We start from the raw sequence: 7,513 nt of genomic DNA, 5'->3' as shown, positions 1-7,513 counted from the left end.
TGAGGTCTTAAAAAAAGGGGGGATCCAGGGACACTGCTCAGTCTCTTGCCGAGCATCACTGTAGGACCTCAGCTGTAGTCACCTTAGTGGTCAAATTCACTTGGGATACAGTGGGTTGGGAATTAAAGTAGGGAGAGGAAGAATTCGGTTCTCTTCTAAATGGCTCAGTCACAAAAGAACCACCAAGATACTGATTTTTGTTTTGTTTTTTGATATCCTAAAAAAAAAAAAAAAAAAAAGGCAGCAGAAAACAAGACAAAGAAGTCAACAAAGCAAAGGATGAGAGTTGGAAGTAAGGGGAGGGGAAACCTAATAGCTAGATGAGTTATGGGCAGAGAAAAGCCCCAACCCTGCTGACTCTGTTCAGTTTCAGGTGAGAAATAACAGGATTAGAATGTCAAATTGCTGAGTCCTGCAGACCTGAACAGTAAACCTCCTCTAAGCTACTCAGCTTTCCCCCTCTGCAGTCACTAATTAAATATTGTCTTGAAAGAAATAAAATAAAATAAAAAAGCCTTTTGGAGTCAAGTAGAAGTGCATATCATCAGCCTGAAATAGGGCTGGGTATCAGGCTGACCCACACAGTACTAGGAGCTAGCTGACAGTGGAACGGGACTATAGGAGAGATATCAAGATAACAGACAGCTTATCTCTGACTTTTTACAATCACTTCTGGTTTCATATGCAACCTTTGTAGCATCTTATTTTCCTATGTATTTTCTTTGCTCTAACTAGCAGTAATAAAAAAAAATACGTGGGATTCCCCTTTCAATTTGATTTATGCAGAGATGTAGACCAGAGGATCCAATCCAAGGACATTATAAGTAGCATTTGAAGTTCAAAAATCATCCATGTGTCCAACAGAAGGAATGCTCAGGAGTCGCTCCAAATCAGGGTGACTCAACAATTCAGTATCCTTTGCACTAGTCCCACCTATTATCCAGATAATAGTTTTGTACACTCTTTACTTTCTGGCACATAAAGCTTGCAATATGGCTGCGTTCCTAAGTCTCCTCTCACTCATGTCATGTAAACACCGTGTCTATGTCCCACGCTTGATGTTTGGCATCTTTATGCTTGAATATATGATTCTAGCACCTGAGGCCATGCCAGGCATTGTCCACTGTACCGTCCTCTCCGTGGTGGAGAAGGTCTGCCACCAAAGAATGTTACCAACTGAAGCCCTAACAGAGACGTTCCGCTCTGTCTTCTTCTGTTGTTTGCCCGAGCAAAATCTATCATTTCTCTATCTGCATATGGCATGTGTCAACTGCTTTAAAATTAGCCAATTTTCCTAAGCATAAAAATGGATTTTTGTCATATCACACAAACCATATATCACAGAAACAAACCAGTTTTTGTTGTGGCTTTTTTTTCTTCCCAAAATGCATTAAGTCTTTTTAAGTCACTGCCAAGTCCATTGCGCTCACTGCATTTGTGAGATACATTTAAAGAAACCAAGCGGGGGGGGGGGTTGAATATCCCCTACACTGCTGTCACCTAGAAAGAAATCTAGTCCATTACCAAGCCAGCCACACCTAGGAGGCTGGATTGCTTCGCCTGCTTGTAAATAATAAAGACAGCATTTGGATGCTGCCCTGCACGCCAGGCTCAGGAGAGAGCAAAAATAATAAATGTAACAATAAGATGATTAAGAGAAAAAGTGCCATTTATTGAAGCACTCCTTATACCCCAGACATTATGGGGAGGGCTAATTCTGCATAATTTCATTTCATACTCAGAACGATCCTGTGATTCAAAGTTTATTATATCCATTTGACAGATGTGGAACCCGAGGCTGGCGTAGCTAAGTAATGTGGCAAGGTCACATAGCCAGTACCTAGCAGAGCCTGCCAAACACTTGAGCCCAAGTTAGTCATCCCCGAGCTGAGCCTGTTCTCTCGGTGCTGGTGCCACGGGCATCTCGTGCTTCAGGGAAAGCCTGTTAGACAACAGCAGGCACCTCTCTGAACTCTTGCATTCTAGGCTTCTCCTCTGAGTGAAGGCTATGTGGGTGTCTTCATGGACTCGATTGCCTTGAGTTTCTCTCAGTCAGAGAAATCCCCATTTAGCTTTGGAGGAGGTGGAAGAAGGGGGGTCTCCTGTGTCTCCTCCCACCAGTACCGGCTGTCTGACGGAGTGTGGAGCGGAGCGGCCTGCTGCGGGAAGTTCTGCCTCCTCCCTGCACAGTGCCTCCTCACCTTGCTCCGATGAGCAGAGATGCAGCGTGTGCCTGAATGGGCAGCTGTCTGCATGGTGCGTTTTGAAGGGCCTACAGTTCCTCCCAGGGAGGAAAGAACATGAGTCTCCTACTTGGCTTAAAATCTGTGAATTTCTCTTTCTAAATGCTGGAATGTTAATTGAGAGGGCAGCATATTAAATCATTACTAGTCATTATTGCTTCAGCACAAATTAGTTGATCGGGTTACTGAGAGGTGTGCAGGGCCTGGAGGGAAAGGTATCATTTTGACGGAGGTGGTGACTGTGGGGCTGGCATTAAAAGGGAGGGAGGGAGGACCATAGTACCGCGCGCACACACACACACACACACACACACACACACACACACACACTCATGTGTCCCTGTGGAGCTTGCCAGGATTCCACTTATAAACAAGGGTTTTAGGAAAGGTACCAGCCACTCCTCAGCAACCTCTTCTAAGAACCTTGACTGCTCCTCCAAGGCCAGGGGGCATGTAACACAGCTTTTGGCCTCTAGGGGTCTCCAGTGCCCCGAGGCTTCAGGAGGATGCTGACCTTGCTCTGTTTTCCTGAAGGGCCCAAATCCCAAAGAGCTGAGATTTTGGAAAGAGACAGAGACATGGGCATGGAGTCCCCAGGACCCCACCACCCACAGAACACTGCTCATCCACTCGCCCTGCTCCTGCCTGAAGGCCGATTTATAGTATGCTGAATGGTTGAACCCCAGGGGCGCAGGGGACAGAAGTTAACTGCCCTGCACTCCTCACTGAAGCTTGAGCATTCCTTTGCATCAAGGGGATTTCAAGGACTTCCCTCTGCAGCCCCACCGCACACTTTTCCAGTAAGCCCCATCTCCAGGCTAGGAGACTATAGCTGTGCAGAAATCTTCACACCGTCCCCCCGCACCCCCCCCCCCCCACACACACACACAGCACCCCAGACCTGCACCCTGGCACTCAGGATCCTGCATAAGGCCTGGGAGAGCAGGGCAGGGCAGTGTCCCTTAATCATCAACCTCCCCGCTGTCACTGGAGCTGGACACCCATGTCAGGAGGTTGGGGATGAAGATGGGAAGGGATAGTGAGGGAGAACCACAGTCTGGATCCTGGGAGACCACAGTGCCCTATGAAAGCAGACCCATTGAAAGCCAGAGAGTCCAGGGAGAATTTTTTTCTATAAAATCACACAACTGAGGAGTATTGGAAAAAGAAAGTTGGAGAGAGGTACTGTCATTGCAGGTCCATGCTTAAAGAGGCCACAGCGGTGGATGGCAAAACCCTGGCCCTCTAGCCCCTCTGACGGCTTGGGTTTGAATCCCATCCTCACAAGCTTGGGTAATTGACTTAACCACTCTATACTTAATTTTTCTCATCTTCAAAATGGGGATAATGAGATCTACTTACTAGGGAGTTGTTAGAATTGACTAAGATCTTACCCCTGGGTGTGCACTGTGCCTGATCCGCAGCAGGCATGGAATTTCACGCATCTTCAAGCATCCAGAACCAAGGGGGACAACAGCGATTTGTCCCAGACTCACTGAACTTCACAGGTGTGGGGGGAGGGTTGGGAAGAGTCTCACTTTAAAATCAATTTTGGAATGTCACCTGTCATTTGAAATGAATCACAAGTCTTGCTTTTTAAAGGCATTCTGTAGTGTGGTGGTTTCCAGTGTGTTTTGAACAACCTTTAGGTTCCCAGAAGGTGATTCAGGGACCACTGTGGGTGAGGAAAGAGAAGTGGTAGGTAGGGAGCTCCAGGCCCCCAGGCCTGCTCTTTTACCTGCTTCAGGTAATGGGGTTCTAGGTAAGGGTTTGTTTGCTCAGAGTCTTCTACTGCTTTTATAAAATGTTAAAAATCACTGATAAATCCTTGTGTAATTCAGGGAAACCTTTTCTCCAAGTCTAAGGACACTCCTGCTTTGAAAGCCCACTCTTTTGAAAAAGGGCACACCTGTGTTCAGAAACCGAGGCACTTGAAATATTCAGCCCACCATACTACATACCCATTTGAAACTGCGGCATTTTTTAATGAGCACCAGCCCTCTTGACCTGCCTCAGAAACCGCGCCTCCCCCCTCTCCCCCCACACACACTTCCAGTGTCTAATGACGCTTCCATCCCACTCCTGACTGATGTAGCACAGACCTTGGAACAGTTACCTTGACCTTGACCATGGAGGTGCCCTTCCCCTAGATGTGGCCTAAGACCGTAATCACTGTGCAAAGCCCAGTATTGAAGGGTATGTGCTTTGGGATCTGGCAACATGGGTTCAAATCGGAGCTCTGCCACTTCCCAGTTGCATGACCTTAGTTTAGTGACTCAGTCTCTCTGAACTTTAATTTCCTCATCTATAAATAAGATAACAACCCTGCTCAGTGGGTTGTTAGATGATTAAAGGAGACAGTGCCTGGAAAGCACTTAGCATGGTGACTGGCATATGGTAACTATTGCCAGGAAGTTCCGGATTCCCTGGCACCTAACAGCATACACTGAAGCTACTGCCTGACACTGGCCACAGCTAAATGTCATTGTTCTCCATGAAAGTCCGTGTTTTATGTGCTTTCCTACTTGGGGACACATACCAAACATCAGCTGCCATTTTCTGAATGCCTATCCTGTGGCAGGTAACTTTACTGAAATTTTTAAATTATTTTCTCTACTCTTCATGATGTTTGTACAAGATAATGGTTTATGGTTTCCATTTTACTAGCAGGTATACTGCAGCTCAGAGAGGTTTTGTAACACATCTGAGGTCACACAGTAAGTAACCAAGATTAGACTGAAGCCCAAATTTGTCTGAGCCAGAAGCTGGAGTCCTTTTGTGCCCACCTTGCTGACTCTCAGTGCTTCCTGCAGGGTCTGAATGTCAACTCCTCTGGGCTCTGTCTTCCTCAGTATCATTCTCTAAACAGGAATGATACTTCATAAGGTTGTGAAAAAATTTAATGAGATAATGTAAGTAATAATGAACAATTTTATCATTATGTAGGCTTTGGATGTATATCAAATATGTATAAACTTGCTCCACCTGCTTTACTTACTCTCCAGAACATTTTTTAAGCCTTATTCTGAGAAATATTCATAGAGAAGATAATATGTATGTATGTGTATACATGTATTGTGTTGTGTGTGTGGATGTGTAGGTATGCATGTACAGGTGCATCTATGTGTGTATATATATACATCTATGTACATTATATATGGAAAGTTATAGCACAAACTACCACCCAGGTCAAGAAACAAAACACTGTCAGCATCTCAGAAGTACCCTCATCTGTATGTCCTCCCTGAACAAATTCCCATTCCTCCCTCCAGTCCAATTCATTTCTCCTCTTGTTAAAGAATAATCTTCTGTCCCCCTTTCACTCATGTCTCTGGGTTGTCTCCAGCCTTTTTGATGTGCCTGTGCCTGTCACTTCACTAAAGTCCCGAGTGACACATCATTCATAGGAGAGAAGTGAAATAAAGTGTTTCTGCAGAGCGGGGACGTGTGTGTGTGTGTGTGTGTGTGTGTGTGTGTGTGTGCGCGCGCGTGCGCGCGCACGCGTGTGTGTATGTGTGTGCACACCTCCCACCTTAGTGGAGAGCAGCAAACCAGAAATCTCGTAAGATATGACTTAACCCAAAAGAACTGAAGGAACAGGTGGTCTGACTGGGGAGAGGTTTGGGAACATTCAGTGTGCTGTTCCCCAAGACCACCAGGGACCAAGTCTGATACCTCCAACAGTGAGGGGCCGAGGTCAGGGCCACTGGAGCCTAGGTGACACAGAGTACAGTTTCTCTCCCTTACTTCCCAGACCCTCCCCTCCCTGGGATTTCTACCTTCCTTGAGGGACAAATCAGGCCTCAGTTAAAAGTCCCCTCCTGAGGAAGCCTTTCCTTATCACCTCAGCTACCGTCTCCTATTCTATTTTAATAATCTTCTTCGCTATCAGTACCTGAAATCCTTGCATTGATTTCTTTGTTTACATGTTTGTTTGTTTTCTGGATATCATAGTAATAGGCAGTATGGACTCAAGATCTAAATTGGCTAAGTATGCCAGCTACTCACTTGCTAGCTGTGTGACCTTGGACAAATGCTTTAACCTCTCTGGGCCTCCAATTCACCATCTATAAAATGAGAATATAGGATTTATTAAAATGGGAATTACAGGATCATTCGGTGAAGTAAATGAGTTAATGTATATAAAAGCTTTCAGAACCGTGCCTAGCACATAAGTACTATTAAAATGTTAGCTCTAATCAGCAATGTTAGTAATGATCATTATTGTGGTTATCATCCTATCTTCCCTCTAGAATGTGAGCAACTTGATGGCAGGGCTTTTATCTGTTCTTCACTGCTGACCACCACCCCCCTCCCTGTGCCTAAGAAGAGTTCCTGGCACATATTTGTAATAATATACTGAATAAATATTTCCTGAGAAATATGTCTTACCACCCAATCCCAACCCTGCCTCTGAGGAAGAAGATAGCCACATAAACAAATCATTACCGTGTGGTGGATACAGTGCAAAAACTGAGTTTACGTGAGATGTGTAGGAGTACAGAGGAGGAGGCAATTAATTCTTTCCCTGAGTCTCAGGGAAGTCTTCACAGAGGAGGTCATTTTTAGAACCTTGATGCTCAGGAACTCTCAGCAAACAAAGAAGAGGGCAGTGTTTTGCAGAAAAGCAGCACAGCCTTGGGGTGCTGAGGGAGCTGCCACTGTTTGGAGTTACAGAGGGGAAGGGGGAAGTGGAGAGATGCAAGGAGAGGCTGTTAGACCAGCTCATGAAGGATCTGTTTGCCATGCTAAGAAAGTGGGATTTTATTCTGACAGTAATTACACTGAAGAATTACAATAAGGGGAGAAGCATAAACAAATTTACCATTACCACTGAGGAGGAGGCTGGCCTGGCTGGCCTTCAAGGGAAGGAACCCGGAGACTAATTATTGGGAAATTCCAGGTGAGAAGGGACAAGAACCTGTCAAAGAGAGTGGCAGGGGGAGGGGATTGGCTTTGAGAAACCACTGGGAGGTGAGCCTTGTAAGATCCTGGGAATTGATTGCATTTGGAGGCGGGGGGGAGGGGGGGGGACCTGTGAGAGAAAGTGGGGCCCAGGACAACCCAAATTTCTTAATTATGTCTCTGGGGGTTTGATTGTGCCATTAACCAAAGCAGGGAACTTGGAAAAGGGAATCGTTTTATGTGTGAAATTGATGCATAATGAGTTCACCTTTGGACATTTTCATCTTGGCCATATTAAAGTCAAGACCTTGGGTAAGAAAGGAGGCTGACATTTTTTGAGCATCTACCATGCACCTGGAACTGTG

This window comes from Eptesicus fuscus, chromosome 22, assembly GCF_027574615.1.
Source record: "Eptesicus fuscus isolate TK198812 chromosome 22, DD_ASM_mEF_20220401, whole genome shotgun sequence".
Classification (NCBI taxonomy): Eukaryota; Metazoa; Chordata; class Mammalia; order Chiroptera; family Vespertilionidae; genus Eptesicus; species Eptesicus fuscus.
The sequence above is the reverse complement of the archived record's forward strand: the minus strand, read 5'-3'. Positions refer to the sequence as shown.